Below are 15,701 nucleotides of genomic sequence, written 5' to 3'. Positions count from 1 at the left end.
GCCTACCGCGTGTCCAGTTCTCTCGAGGGCTCGATTTCTTCCCTGCTGCCCACTGCTAAATCGCGGTTGTGCCTATATAAAGGGCACGATTTCTTTGCCCAGGCCACCATCGCGGCGTTGTTGCTTCTGTCTCCCAAATTTTGGCGGTGCCCACACCCACCTCTCCGTCGGTGTATGCTTCCTCGCCCCACCGCCATTTCCTCACGGCCCCCCTCCACCTCATCTCCTCTCCACGCTGCGAGCTGGTGGCGCATAGGAACCACCAGGAACCATGCGTGGAGGGCACAAGGTGGCAGCGGCCACCTCTAGCCTGAAGTCTGAAAGGGATGCCCACCTTTAGCCATTGAGCAGAGCATCGCTAGCCTCTTGAGTTGGCGCAGCGTGCCGGAGCCCCATGCCTGGAAGAGACGAAGTGCTTCTGGATCCTTCGCGCCCCTTGGCGTGCGTGACGTGGCAGATGATTTGCTGAGTCGGACCATCATCCCACCCTCTTTCTTGTCTGGGTCGAGCAATTGCAGCTCGGTCTGTGGCTTTGCGCCTTGCAATAGTAGTAATGTGTATTTCTTTGCCAATAATACTAGGAATCAGAAGTAGCTTAATTGCATTATTAGCACAGTTGGAAAAAAGACAGGTGTACAGAGTACCATATATGATCATGTTTGATCGTGTTCTTCCAACAGCAGCTATCATTAGTGCCGAGCCACTCGAATAATCTTGTAGCTGCAGGTCCCAGCTGCTCCCTGTCTGCTTTTCCTCGAGGACTTGAGGTAATTTTTGAAATATTATTTCTGTCCTTGTTCTTTCTATCTATTGGCCTTGGATCTTGGCCTTGGATGGATCTGTTTTCAGTTACACATTCCTTTGGTGCATGATGAGAACACCAATATGGTTGTTACACTCATAATCTTTGCTGCTCTACATACTGGACCAATTATTAGAGCTTGCGTACACCAATTAAATTACCAGGTATTTTTGTTTTTTGTAATAATTCTAATGTTTGTGAGAATATGATGCTGCCTAAATTGGATACATTTGTTTTGCTTACAAATGAAGAGCCTAGCTTGAACAAGAAAAATTAACCTTGGAGCAAGTTCAAGCATAGAGATGATGCATGCGCAAGGGAGTAAGAACGGAGTTACAAATGATGATTTCAAGACTTTGAAGCCATTATATTAAGTGCATGAAGTCTTGGACAAAATACACAAGATGCCACTTCATAAATTTTGTCCAGAGGCTATTCTAAGTGCTGCGTCACCTTATTATTAGGCCAGTCCATGTAATTTTGAAATATTTAAGTATAGGTTGTTTTTAGAGTCCATATGTCTGGAAAACAAGAGTTAGGGTTAGTTTAGGACCCCTCCTCCAAGGGCCACAAAATTTCCCCATCTTTCTTCGTATATACAGTCTTTAGGGCATCGTTTAGACTTTGGGTTTTGTTTAGATTAAAAGTTCGCCATAACTGTAACTTCATGTATTTCGTTTGTGTTCAACGACTAGATCAAGGCGTCACACACTTCAACTTGATCAATAAAGTTTTGCTCTTTCATTCGCAATATCCAGATTGCAATTTCAGTTTCTTATTTGTTTTTCGTTTGCTTGCAGGAAATAGACTCTTATGGTCAGGTTGATCGTACTCCGGCATGGTCAATAACCTTTCAGAGTTGGTTTAGCGATTGCTAAGGTGCGACGTCCTCGCACGTTTATAGTCGGATCGTCAAAGTCTACTCCACAATAAACGATAGCCATCATCTCATCAAAAGACGGGACACTTTTGTTTCTATCAAGTGGTATCAGATTTTCAGATTGCTCGATGAGATTTTACAGTTTTTCGTAGTTTAGATTGAGTCTGTTTTTCATATCTATAATCCATGAAAAAGCCAAAAAAATTAGGGTTAATTCATCATATCTAAACCAGTCTGAGCCTTTGCATAATTTTTTCAGTATTTTTCTTTGTTGAATTTACGGTTGCATCGTCGTGTCAAGTTGCTGGTTTTAGCGTCTAGTCCTTTAAAGTTTCGAGTTTTGTCACAATTTGTCACGCCGTCGCCGCACCATCATCATCGCTGCTACTATATACCACCACCGCTGCCATATCCTATCACCATATGTCCACACCAATTCAAGTTTTTTTCATATTAGGTTTATTTTAAGATCTATCTATTTTCCTATTCGTGTTTTCTTTCCTGGGTAGGTTTCAAAAAGAAAGTCTAGAGACCCCCGAACAGTTTTTAGGCCAAAATTTCAGCGATCAAAAATATTTTTTTTCTATCCTGTTTTTAGAATTTTTTGAGTCTTTTGGGACACGTGTCATCATAGTCAATTTTTATCGCACTTTTTGGTCATCGCTGCCCTAATTTCTGAAAAAAATTAGTCAAGAAAAATTTCATGTCTATCCTGTCAATTTGACTTAAGGAGAGTTTTGAGACACAATACCGTGATTTTGTTAGTGTTCTAGACTCGCGTCTCTAGTACGGTCTAGCCTAGGACCAGCACAGTACCGTTGTTGTGCGTTTATTCAACTTTGCATCTCTGAATTGATTATTGCTGACCCTTTTTACTACCATAGTATAAGCCTTCCCAGCTCTACATACATCTACGTCATCCGTTTGACTCCCCCTGGTAATCGCTCTATCCAAACTTTGAAAGTTTTGACTACAACAGTTGCCGATCACCACCTGCTGCTTGTTAAGAACTAGTAAGAATTTGAGATTCGCTTGATGGATTTGTGACATATTCTTGTGTTTTTCTCTTGCTGCTAACCATGCCAGGATCACAAGCGGATGAGCTGGACTAGGAGAATATTATGAACAAGGAGCTCCATGATAAATTCCAGGAAATGTTTGGTCAACAGGTGAAAGACGTGATGGCCATTTTTGGCAAGGCATTAGCGAGGATTGATGACGCTGAGAAGGCAATTGATAACAAGTTGGATGCCATTTTGTCTGAAGTGCTTGCGTGTTTACCTCCACCTACTACCTCTACTGCACCATTGCAACAACAACAACAACAACAACCACCTCCACGTCGTGAAACAACCCTTTGCCGAGCGGGCCGTGTTCCTCTTGAGCCTAGACAAAAAATTCTGGTGCCGCTGCTACTGCTGTTGATGCTTCTGTAGCTCCTGCTACTACTTCAGAGGTGGAGGACTATTACAGGGATGAGGTTGATCAAAATCAGAACTACGTGCAACCACCAGCACCAGGTTGACCTCACGCATATAATCACAATGTTAGGGCTGCACCACCACCTCAGGTACGAGATTATGACCATATTCCTAAACTAAAATTGAATATTCCACCATTTGAGGGTAGATACATTCACTACTGTAGGATGCTGCTAACGCGGCACTACGATCAGAGACCCTTCGATGAAACTGTGTGCGATGCAATAATCGCAAACGGTGGTGTAAAAAACTGTCAAAAAGGTGCAAAACGTTTGCGATGAAGGATGCATCAAACACGGTTCAGATTTTAGTTGTGTGTGCGATGTCGGGCATATAGTTCAGTTTAATTAACTGTTTGCGATGGGGAGGAACAAAAGAAACGGGCAGCCAGATGAAGGTGTGTGCGATATATAGTATAGCATACGGTTCACTCAGATGAACTGTTTATGATTAGGTAACACAAAAAAAACTGTCTGCCAGATCAAGGTGTGTGCGATATACGGCATGCGGTTCACTCGGATGAACTGTTTGCATTGAGACAAAAGAACAGAAACGGTTCAACTTAACAAGATGTGTGTGATACGTGGCAAACATGTATGTAATCGGAAACGTGTGTGAAGACCGATAACAACACAAATGATTGCTGCTAACAAGCCGTGTGTGTTGTGGGCAAACGATTGCTGGTATACAATTGTGAGTGATTGATGAAAACATCACCGGCGGGTTCCATTGTTTAGTTCGTGTGCGATGTGATTTTCTTTGTCCGCACAACATCTACATTCTGCCTACAGAGTATCAACATATATACTTAAAAAGACAACATTGCATAACCAAATTAAGCATGCAATTACACAAGTGACTACACACATAACATTTCCACACACCAAAGCAAGCAATTACGTGCATACTAAACTAGGAGAAATGAGGATCTAATCATCTACTTATTGTTGTGACGACGCTTGCCATTGCTTTGATTCTGGCTGGATCCCTGGTCGTTTTGGGGAAGGAGGCACTTTCTCATGTCAACGATCCGCCTGTAAATGTCGTAGCTCGTGTACGCCTCCTTGGACGCATACACGACATGAGCTTTGTCGAGTTTCTCCATCCAGGCCGAGTGCCAGGCACGCTTGTCCTTGTTGCACGAATCCTTCATGTCTCTGTAGCAGGGGTCGATGATGGCCTCGGCGAGGCGAACCAGTGAGTCCTCATGCTCCTTGCTGCCCCAGATATTGTATTGGCCCTGGATCTTGACAAGATTCTGGCAGGCGATGCCCGAATTCTCGAGCGCCTTTACATCGTTGGTGATGTCCACCGTAGCAAACATGTAGTGGGGGCTGTTGACAAACCTGGCGAAACGCTCGCAAGGCCTTGTGGGCAGGTAGTAGTGGTAGACGAGGACGTGGTGGCGCACTCACATCTGGGTGACAGCGACCTTGGGACGAGACCTGACACGAGCGCACGTGTACTCGAGGTCGAACCCGACCACCTTGTACTTCTCCTCGGCAAGCAACAACTCCATGATGTGGATGGAGTGCTCCATCCAGACCGGGTCGTTGGTGTACACCACTGAGAGGTCCATGAACCTTCTATGGGTGTCCACCACGTCACGCACGGTGAACTGCTACTCGTCGTCGGCAGCCGCTTGGAGCGCCATTGGAGCTGCACAGGATACCCTCTAAGAATTTCTCGTGGTGGGTGTGCTTCTTGCAATGGTGGGGCGCGATCAAAAGGTTGAAGAGACACGAGGGTTAAATGGCCGCTGTAATAAATGGGGGTCGGCCGACCTGTAATCGTCACGTCTTGTCACGGTGTTCATAGCGGAGGATTCCAGTGCACGCTTGACAACACCGCACCGCATGCGTTTCGTTTGACCACGCGTGGGCTCGAAGAGGTGCCAAATGTATCATCAGTGAGCTTGTTCCTAAGCTACCATGCAAGCTTCCCGCCCGGCTAGTTTGGCCACGCGTTGTCTAGAAGAGGGATAAAACATGGACGTTTATTGGCAAAAAGCTTTGTAAAAACAAAGTGTGTGGAATGACTTAAGTCATAAGTTTACCCGTGGGCGATGAGGTCAAAGTTACATAGAAGGGTAATGATGGACACTCGAGTGCGATAATTAATTCTGCGCTCTACAGGGCACATGGTGGAAGAAACCAACTATGTGCAATAATGTTGAAGATCACAGTCGAGTTAGCTATACAGATTGTGTGCTGTGAGATCAACAAGGTAAACATATTCAAGAATGGTTAATAAAATCTAAGACCATTGCATATTAAGGTCAAAATAGTGCTACCAATATACGAGTCTCATACGATGCCATTTCAACGATTGTACCACAAAGCTCAAAATATTACAAGGTTCAAATTCCAGATTATATGGCTCAAATTCGAAGATTACAAGGTTCAAAATGATATTAGAAGTGAAATTCAGCTCATCAGCTGCAAACTCTCGCGCTGATCCGCTGAACATGGATATCAGAGAGGTTCAAACTAATATTACCACTTCTAAGTCTGGTTTCGAAACCTCACAATTTTTGCAAAGGGGTCAGCCGCTGAGATGTCATGTATGGGGTTGACACGATGACTTCTGATTACTCTGTCATCTGAAGTTCCAAAATAAAATTCAGCACTTTTGTAGCCTATTCCATTCCACCGCAGGTGCCGGCGCTGATCAACAAACCATTCATTTTTGTGAAATAAATGTAGGGCAAACCTCATTACCTTCAGCATCCTTGCTCTGACAACAAAGAACCTGGCGAATATAATCTCCGGTAAGGTCCCTCGGTAGGAGTTCAAAGTAATTTATAAGAGATGCAGATCTAGGAATTCGACGTGATTGTTATATTGTATCACATTATCCACCACTTATTTGCAAAAGAATAAAACGTGTTAGTGCCTACATGCAGTTTTGAACACTACTACGTGCCTATTTGGTTTGCAGGATTTGTAAAATGCACTAACATGCCATCTTCGATCTGACATGATTAACATGTGCATTTGATTACATTCTAGAAAAATGTAGCCTTCTTCACAAGAGGTTGGAATGGATGAGAAGTTCCCTAAAAAAACTAGTACAAATGAATCCAAAGGAGAAATGCTTATTGATTGTAACCATATGGATCAAGCAACCAATATGGGGGGGGGACATGTATGTACTGAAATCCTCCAAAATAATCCTTCAGAAATTGTAGTACATTGTCATTTTAAACTTGGAAAAAGGTGTCACAAATTGAACTCCCTTATGGTTTGGGGCACCGCATAGGAAGAAGCATAGGAGGAAGTCTTCACGGTATTGAAAGATAAGTTGACACATGCTCCTTTACTCCAACTTCATGATTTTAATAAGAATTTTGAGCATGAATGTGATGCTAGTGGAATTGGATTAGGAGGTGTGTTATTACAAGATGGCAAACCTGTTGCATATTTTTCTGAAAAATTGAGTGGGCCTAGTCTGAACTATTCTACTTATGATAAAGAATTATATGCTCTTGTTCGGACCTTAGAAACATGGCAACATTATTTATGGCCTAAAGAATTTGTTATACATTCTGATCATGAATCTTTGAAACACATTAAGAGTCAAGCAAAACTGAACCGTAGACATGCTAAATGGATTTAATTCATTGAGACTTTCCCTTATGTCATAAAACACAAGAAGGATAAAGAAAATGTTATTGCTGATGCGTTGTATCATCGTTATACTATGCTTTCACAACTTGACTTTAAAATATTTGGTTTGGAGACCATCAAAGATAAATATGTGCATGATGCCGAATTTAAAGATGTATTGCAGAATCGTAAAGAAGGGAGAACATGGAACAAGTTCGTCTTTAACGATGGATTTGTGTTTTGTGTAACAAGCTATGTAATCCAGCTAGCTCCGTTCATCTTTCGTTGTTGTAGGAGGCGCATGGAGGAGGATTAATGGGACACTTTGGCATGAAGAAGACGGAGGATGTACTTGCTACACATTTCTTTTGGCCAAAGATGAGACGGGATGTTGAGTGTTTTGTTCCTCGCTGCACTACATGTCAAAAAGCTAAGTCATGACTCAATCCTCACGGTTTATATATGCCTTTGCCTGTACCTAGTGTTCCATGGGAGGATATATCTATGGACTTTGTTTTGGGTTTACCTCGAACAAAGAAGGGGAGGGATAGCATATTTGTTGTCGTGGATAGATTCTCGGAAATGACACACTTTATACCATGCCATAAAAGCGATGATGCTGCTAATGTTGCTGATTTGTTCTTTCGTGAAATTATTCGCTTGCATGGTGTGCGAAATACTATTGTTTCAGATCGTGATACTAAATTTCTTAGCCACTTTTGGAGATGTTTACGGGCTAAGTTGGGGACTAAACTACTTTTTAGTACTACTTGTCACCCCCAAACTGATGGACAAACTGAAGTTGTCAATAGAACATTGTCTACTATTCTTAGGGCTGTTTTGAGGAATAACAAGAACATGTGGGAAGAATGCTTGCCTCATATTGAATTTTCTTATAATCGTTCACTACATTCTACTACTAAGATGTGCCCTTTGAAATTGTTTATGGTTTCCTACCCGTGCACCTATTGATTTATTGCCTCTTCCATCTTCGGAGAAGGTTAATTTTGATGCTAAACCACATGCTGAATTGATCTAAAAAATGCATGAGTTAACTAAGGAAAACATTGAGCGTATGAATGCTAAATATAAACTTGCTGGAGATAAAGGTAGAAAACATGTTGTGCTTGCACATGCAGATCTTGTTTGGTTACATTCACATGAGGATAGATTTCCTAATTTGCGCAAATCAAAGTTAATGCCACGTGTTGATGGTCCTTTTAAGGTGTTAGAGAAAATAAATGATAATGCATATAAACTTGATCTACCTGCAGACTTTGGGGTTAGTCCCACTTTTAACATTGCAAATTTAAAGCCTTATTTGGGTGAGGAAGATGAGCTTCCGTTGAGGACGACTTAATTTCAAGAAGGGAAGGATGATGAGGACATCAATACGATTGTTACACCCATAACCCCTGCTGCTATACATACTGGACGAATTACTAGAGCTCGCGCACGCCAATTAAATTACCAGGTACTTTCGTTTCTTAGTAACATTTCTAATGTTCGTGAGAATATGATGTTGCCTAAATTGGATACATTTGTTTTGCTTACAAATGAAGGGCCTAGCTTGGACAAGAAAGATTAACCTTGGAGTAAGTTCACGCATGGAGATGATGGCATGCGCAAGGGGAGCAAGAACGGAGTTACAAGTGATGATTTTAGGACTTTGAAGCCACCATAATGACTGCATGAAGCCTTGGACGAAATACACAAGATGCCACTTCATAAATTTCGTCCAGAGGCTATTCTAGGTGCCGCGTCACCTTATTATTGGGCCAGACCATGTAATTTTGAAATACTTGAGTATAGGCTGTTTTTAGAGTCCGTATGTGTGGAGAAATAAGAGTTAGGGTTGGTTTCGGACCCCTCCTCCTAGGGCCACGAAATCCCCCCCTCTTTCTCCCTATATACAACACTTTGGGCATCGTTTAGACTTTGAGTTTTGTTTATATTAAAAGTTCGCCATAGCTGCAACTTTGCGTACTTCGTTTGTGTTCAGCGACCAGACCAAGGCGTCACAGAACCCCACTTGATCAAGAAAGCTTTCATCTTTTATTTGGTATATCTAGATTGCAATTTTAGTTTCTTGCTTGTTCTTCGTTTACTTGCAGGAAATAGACCCTCGTGGTCAGGTTGATCGTGCTCCGGTGTAGTCAATAACCTCTCGGAGTTGGTTTAGCGAGTGCTAAGGCGCGACATCCTCGCACGTTCATAGTCAGATCGTCAAAGTCTACTCCACCATAAACGATAGCCACCACCTCATTGAAAGACGGGGCACCTTTGCCTCAATCAAGTGGTATCAGATTTCCATGTTGCTCGGTGAGATTTTACAGTTTTTCGTAGTTTAGACCGAGTCTGTTCTTCATACCTATAGTCCATGAAAAAGCCAAAAAAATTAGGGTTAGTTCATCATATCCGAACCAGTGTGAGCCTTTGCATAGTTTTTTCAGTATTTTGCTTTGTTGAATTTGCGGTTGCATTGTCGTGTCAAGTTGCTGGTCTTAGCTTCTAGTCCTTTAGAGTTTCGAGTTCTGTCACAATTTGTCACGCCGCCGCCGCACCATCATCATCGCTGCTACCATATACCACGACTGCTGCCATATCCTACCACCGTTGCCATATCCTACCACCGTTGACATAAACAACCACCGCTGCCATATCCTACCACTGTTGCCATATACCACCACCGCTGCCATATCCTAACACCATATGTCCACACCAATTCAAGTTCTTTTCATATTAGGTTCATTTTGAGATCTATCTATTTTCCGATTCATGTTTTCTTCCCTGAGTAGGTTTCGAAAAGAAAGTCTGGAGACCCCCGGATAGTTTTTAGGCCAAAATTTCGGTGATCAAAAATATTTTTCCCCTAGCCTGTTTTAGGCTTTTCTGAGTCTTTTGAGACACGTGTCATCATAGTCAATTTTTATCGCATTTTTGGTCATCGCTGCCCTGATTTCCGAAAAAATTAGTCAAGAAAAATTTCGTGTCTATCCTGTCAATTTGACTTGGGGAGAGTTTTGAGACACAGTACCGTGATTTTGTTAGTGTTCTAGGCTCGCGTCTCTAGTACGGTCTAGCCTAGGACCAGCACAATATCGTCGTTGTGCATTTATTCAACTTTGCATCTCTGAATTGATTATTGCTGACCCTTTTTACTACCATATTATAAGCCTTCCCAGCTCCACATACATCTACGTCGTGCGTTTGACTCTCCCTGGTAATCGCACTATCCAAACTTTGAAAGTTTTGACTACAACAGTTGCCGATCACCACCTGCTGCTTGGTAAGAACTGGTAAGAATTTGAGATTCGCTTGACGGATTTGTGACATATTCTTGTATTTTTCTCTTGCTGCTAACCATGCCAGGATCACAAGCGGATGAGCTGGACTGGGAGAATATGATGAACAAGGAGCTCCATGATAAATTCCAGGAAATGTTGGGTCAACAGGTGGAAGACGTGATGGCCAGTTTTGGCAAGGCATTAGTGAGGATTGATGACATTGAGAAGGCAATCGACAACAAGTTGGATGCCATTTTGTCTGAAGTGCTTGCGCGTTTACCTCCACCTACTACCTCAACTGCACCATTGCAACAACAACAACAACCACCACCTACTACCTCTACTGCACCATTGCAACAACAACAACAACCACCACCTCGTGGTCAGGTTGATCGTGCTCCGGTGTGGTCAATAACCTCTCGGAGTTGGTTTAGCGATTGCTAAGGCGCGACGTCCTCGCACGTTCATAGTCGGATCGTCAAAGTCTACTCCACCATAAACGATAGCCACCATCTCATCAAAAGACGGGACACTTTTGCCTCTATCAAGTGGTATCAGATTTTCAGGTTGCTTGATGAGATTTTACAGTTTTTCGTAGTTTAGATTCAGTCTGTTCTTCATACTTATAATCCATGAAAAAGCCAAAAAAATTAGGGTTAGTACATCATATCCGAACCAGTCTGAGCCTTTGCATAGTTTTTTCAGTATTTTGCTTTGTTGAATTTGCGGTTGCATAGTCGTGTCAAGTTGCTCGTCTTAGCGTCTAGTCCTTTAGAGTTTCGAGTTCTCTCACAATTTGTCACGCCGCCGCCGCACCATCATCATCGCTGCTACCATATACCACCACCGCTGCCATATCCTACCACCGCTGCCATATACCACCACATCTGCCATATACCACCACCGCTGCCATATCCTACCACCATATGTCCACACCAATTCAAGTTCTTTTCATATTAGGTTTATTTTGAGATCTATCTATTTTCCGATTCATGTTTTCTTCCCTGAGTAGGTTTCAAAAAGAAAGTCTGGAGACCCCCGAACAATTTTTAGGCCGAAATTTCGGCGATCAAAAATATTTTTTCCCTATCCTGCTTTCAGGCTTTTCTGAGTCTTTTGAGACACGTGTCATCATAATCAATTTATATCTTACTTTTTGGTCATCGCTGCACTGATTTCTGAAAAAAAAATTAGTCAAGAAAAATTTCGTGTCTATCCTGTCAATTTGACATGAGGAGAGTTTTGAGACATAGTACCGTGATTTTGTTAGTGTTCTAGCCTCGCGTCTCTAGTACGGTCTAGCCTAGGACCAGCACAGTACCGTCGTTGTGCGTTTATTCAACTTTGCATCTCTGAATTGATTATTGCTGACCCTTTTTACTACCATAGTATAGGCCTTCCCAGCTCTACATACATCTACGTCGTGCGTTTGACTCTCCCTGGTAATCGCTCTATCCAAACTTCGAAAGTTTTGACTACAACAGTTGCCGATCACTACCTGCTTCTTGTTAAGAACTGGTAAGAGTTTGAGATTCGCTTGATGGATTTGTGACATATTCTTGTGTTTTTCTCTTGCTGCTAACCATGCCAGGATCACAAGCGGATGAGCTGGACTGGGAGAATATTATGAACAAGGAGCTCCATGATAAATTCCAGGAAATGTTGGGTCAACAGGTGGAAGACGTGATGGCCAGTTTTGGCAAGGCATTAGCGAGGATTGATGACGTTGAGAAGGCAATTGACAACAAGTTGAATGCAATTTTGTCTGAAGTTCTTGCATGTTTACCTCCACCTACTACCTGTACTGCACCATTGCAACAACAACAACAACCACCACCTACTACCTCTACTGCACCATTGCAACAACAACAACAACCACCACCTCGTGGTTAGGTTGATCATGCTCCAGTGTGGTCAATAACCTCTCGGAGTTGGTTTAGCGATTGCTAAGGCGCGACGTCCTCGCACGTTCGTAGTCGGATCGTCAAAGTCTACTCCATCATAAACGATAGCCACCATCTCATCAAAAGACGGGACACTTTTGCCTCTATGAAGTGGTCTCAGATTTTCAGGTTGCTCGATGAGATTTTACAGTTTTTCGTAGTTTAGATTGAGTCTGTTCTTCATACTTATAATTCATGAAAAAGCCAAAAAAAATTAGGGTTAATTCATCATATCCGAACCAGTCTGAGCCTTTGCATAGTTTTTTTTTAGTATTTTGCTTTGTTGAATTTGCGGTTGCATCGTCGTGTCAAGTTGCTCGTCTTAGCGTCTAGTCCTTTAGAGTTTTGAGGTCTCTCACAATTTGTCACGCCGCCGCCGCACCATCATCATCGCTGCTACCATATACCACCACCGCTGCCATATCCTACCACCACTGCCATATACCACCACCGCTGCCATATACCACCACCGCTGCCATATACCACCACCGCTGCCATATCCTACCACCATATGTCCACACCAATTCAAGTTCTTTTCATATTAGGTTTATTTTGAGATCTATCTATTTTCCGATTCATGTTTTCTTCCCTGAGTAGGTTTCAAAAAGAAAGTCTGGAGACCCCCGAACAGTTTTTAGGCCGAAATTTCGGCGATCAAAAATATTTTTTCCCTATCCTGTTTTTAGGATTTTCTGAGTCTTTTGAGACACGTGTCATCATAATCAATTTTTATCCCACTTTTTGGTCATCGCTGCCCTGATTTCCGAATAAAAATTAGTCAAGAAAAATTTCGTGTCTATCCTATCAATTTGACTTGAGGAGAGCTTTGAGACATAGTACCGTGATTTTGTTAGTGTTCTAGGCTCGCGTCTCTAGCACGGTCTAGCCTAGGACCAGCACAGTACCGTCGTTGTGCGTTTATTCAACTTTGCATCTCTAAATTGATTATTGCTGACCCTTTTTACTACCATATTATAAGCCTTCCCAGCTCTACATACATCTACGTCGTGCGTTTGACTCTCCCTGGTAATCGCTCTATCCAAACTTTGAAAGTTTTGACTACAACAGTTGCCAATCACCACCTACTGCTTGTTAAGAACTGGTAAGAATTTGAGATTCGCTTGATGGATTTGTGACATATTCTTGTGTTTTTCTCTTGCTGCTAACCATGCCAGGATCACAAGCGGATGAGCTGGACTGGGATAATATTATGAACAAGGAGCTCCATGATAAATTCCAGGAAATGTTGGGTCAACAGGTGGAAGACGCGATGGCCAGTTTTGGCAAGGCATTAGCAAGGATTGATGACGTTGAGAAGGCAATTGACAACAAGTTGGATGCCATTTTATCTGAAGTGCTTGCGCGTTTACCTCCACCTACTACCTCTACTGCACCATTGCAACAACAACAACAACCACCACCTACTACCTCTACTGCACCATTGCAACAACAACAACAACAACCACCACCTCGTGGTCAGGTTGATCGTGCTCTAGTGTGGTCAATAACCTCTCGCTGTTGGTTTAGCGATTGCTAAGGCGCGTCGTCCTCGCACGTTCGTAGTCGGATCGTCAAAGTCTACTCCACCATAAACGATAGCCACCATCTCATCAAAATACGGGACACTTTTGCCTCTATCAAGTGGTATCAGATTTTCAAGTTGCTCGATGAGATTTTACAGTTTTTCATAGTTTAGATTGAGTCTGTTCTTCATACCTATAATCCACGAAAAAGCCAAAAACAATTAGGTTTAGTTCATCATATCCGAACTAGTCTGAGCCTTTGCATATTTTTTCCAGTATTTTGCTTTGTTGAATTTGCGGTTGCATCGTCGTGTCAAGTTGCTCGTCTTAGCATCTAGTCCTTTAGAGTTTCGAGTTCTCTCACAATTTGTCACGCCGCCGCCGCCGCACCATCATCATCGCTGCTACCATATACCACCACCGCTGCCATATCCTACCACCGCTACCATATACCACCACCGCTGCTATATACCACCACCGCTGCCATATCCTACCACCATATGTCCACACCAATTCAAGTTCTTTTCATATTAGGTTTATTTTGAGATCTATCTATTTTCTGATTCATGTTTTCTTCCCTGAGTAGGTTTCAAAAAGAAAGTCTGGAGACCCCCGAACACTTTTTAGGCCGAAATTTCGGCGATCAAAAATATTTTTTCCCTATCCTGTTTTTAGGCTTTTCTGAGTCTTTTGAGACACGTGTCATCATAATCAATTTTTATCGCACTTTTTGGTCATCGCTGCCCTGATTTCTGAAAAAATTAGTTAAGAAAAATTTCGTGTCTATCCTGTCAATTTGACTTGAGGAGAGTTTTGAGACATAGTACCGTGATTTTGTTAGTGTTCTAGGCTCGCGTCTCTAGTACGGTCTAGCCTAGGACCAGCACAGTACCGTCGTTTTGCGTTTATTCAACTTTGCATCTCTGAATTGATTATTGCTGACCCTTTTTACTACCATATTATAAGCCTTTCCAGCTCTACATACATCTACGTCGTGCGTTTGACTCTCCCTGGTAATCGCTCTATCCAAACTTTGAAAGTTTTGACTACAACCGTTGCCAATCACCACCTGCTGCTTGTTAAGAACTGGTAATAATTTGAGATTCGCTTGATGGATTTGTGACATATTCTTGTGTTTTTCTCTTGCTGCTAACCATGCTAGGATCACAAGCGGATGAACTGGACTCTGAGAATATTATGAACAAGGAGCTCCATGATAAATCCAGGAAATGTTGGGTCAACAGGTGGAAGACGTGATGGCCAGCTTTGGCAAGGCATTAGCGAGGATTGATGACGCTGAGAAGGCAATTGACAACAAGTTGGATGCCATTTTGTCTGAAGTGCTTGCGTTTTTACCTCCACCTACTACCTCTACTGCACCATTGCAACAACAACAACCACCTCCACATCGTGAAACAACCCTTTGCCGAGCGGGCCGTGTTCCTCTTGAGCCTAGACAAAAAATTCTGGTGCCGCTGCTACTGCTGATGATGCTTCTGTATCTCCTGCTACTACTTCAAAGGTGGAGGACTATTACGGAGATGAGGTTGATCAAAATCAAAACTACGTGCAACCACCAGCACCAGGTCGACCTCATGCATATAATCGCAATGTTAGGGCTGCAACACCACCTCAGGTACGAGATTATGACCATATTCCTAAACTAAAATTGAATATTCCACTGTTTGAGGGTAGATGCATTCACTACTGTAGGATGCTGCTAATGCGACACTACGATCAGAGACCCTTCGATGAAACTGTGTGCAATGCAATAATCGCAAACGGTGGTGTAAAAAAACTGTCAAAAAAGGTGTAAAACGTTTGCGATGGAGGATGCATCAAATGTGGTTTAGATTTTAGTTGTGTGTGTGATGCCGAGCATATAGTTGAGTTCAATTAACTGTTTGCAATGAGGAGGAACAAAAGAAACAGACAGCCAGATGAAGGTGTGTGCGATATATAGCATACGGTTCACTGAGATGAATTGTTTATGATTAGGCAACACAAAACAAACGGTCTGCCAGATCTAGGTGTGTGCGATATACGACATGCGGTTCACTCGGATGAACTGTTTGCATTGAGACAAGAGAACAGAAACGATTCAACTTAACAAGATGTGTGTGATACACGGCAAACAGGTATGTAATCAGAAACGTGTGCGAAGACCGATAACAACA

Source organism: Triticum urartu, chromosome 4, assembly GCF_003073215.2.
Source record: "Triticum urartu cultivar G1812 chromosome 4, Tu2.1, whole genome shotgun sequence".
Classification (NCBI taxonomy): Eukaryota; Viridiplantae; Streptophyta; class Magnoliopsida; order Poales; family Poaceae; genus Triticum; species Triticum urartu.
Note: the sequence above shows the minus strand (reverse complement) of the source record.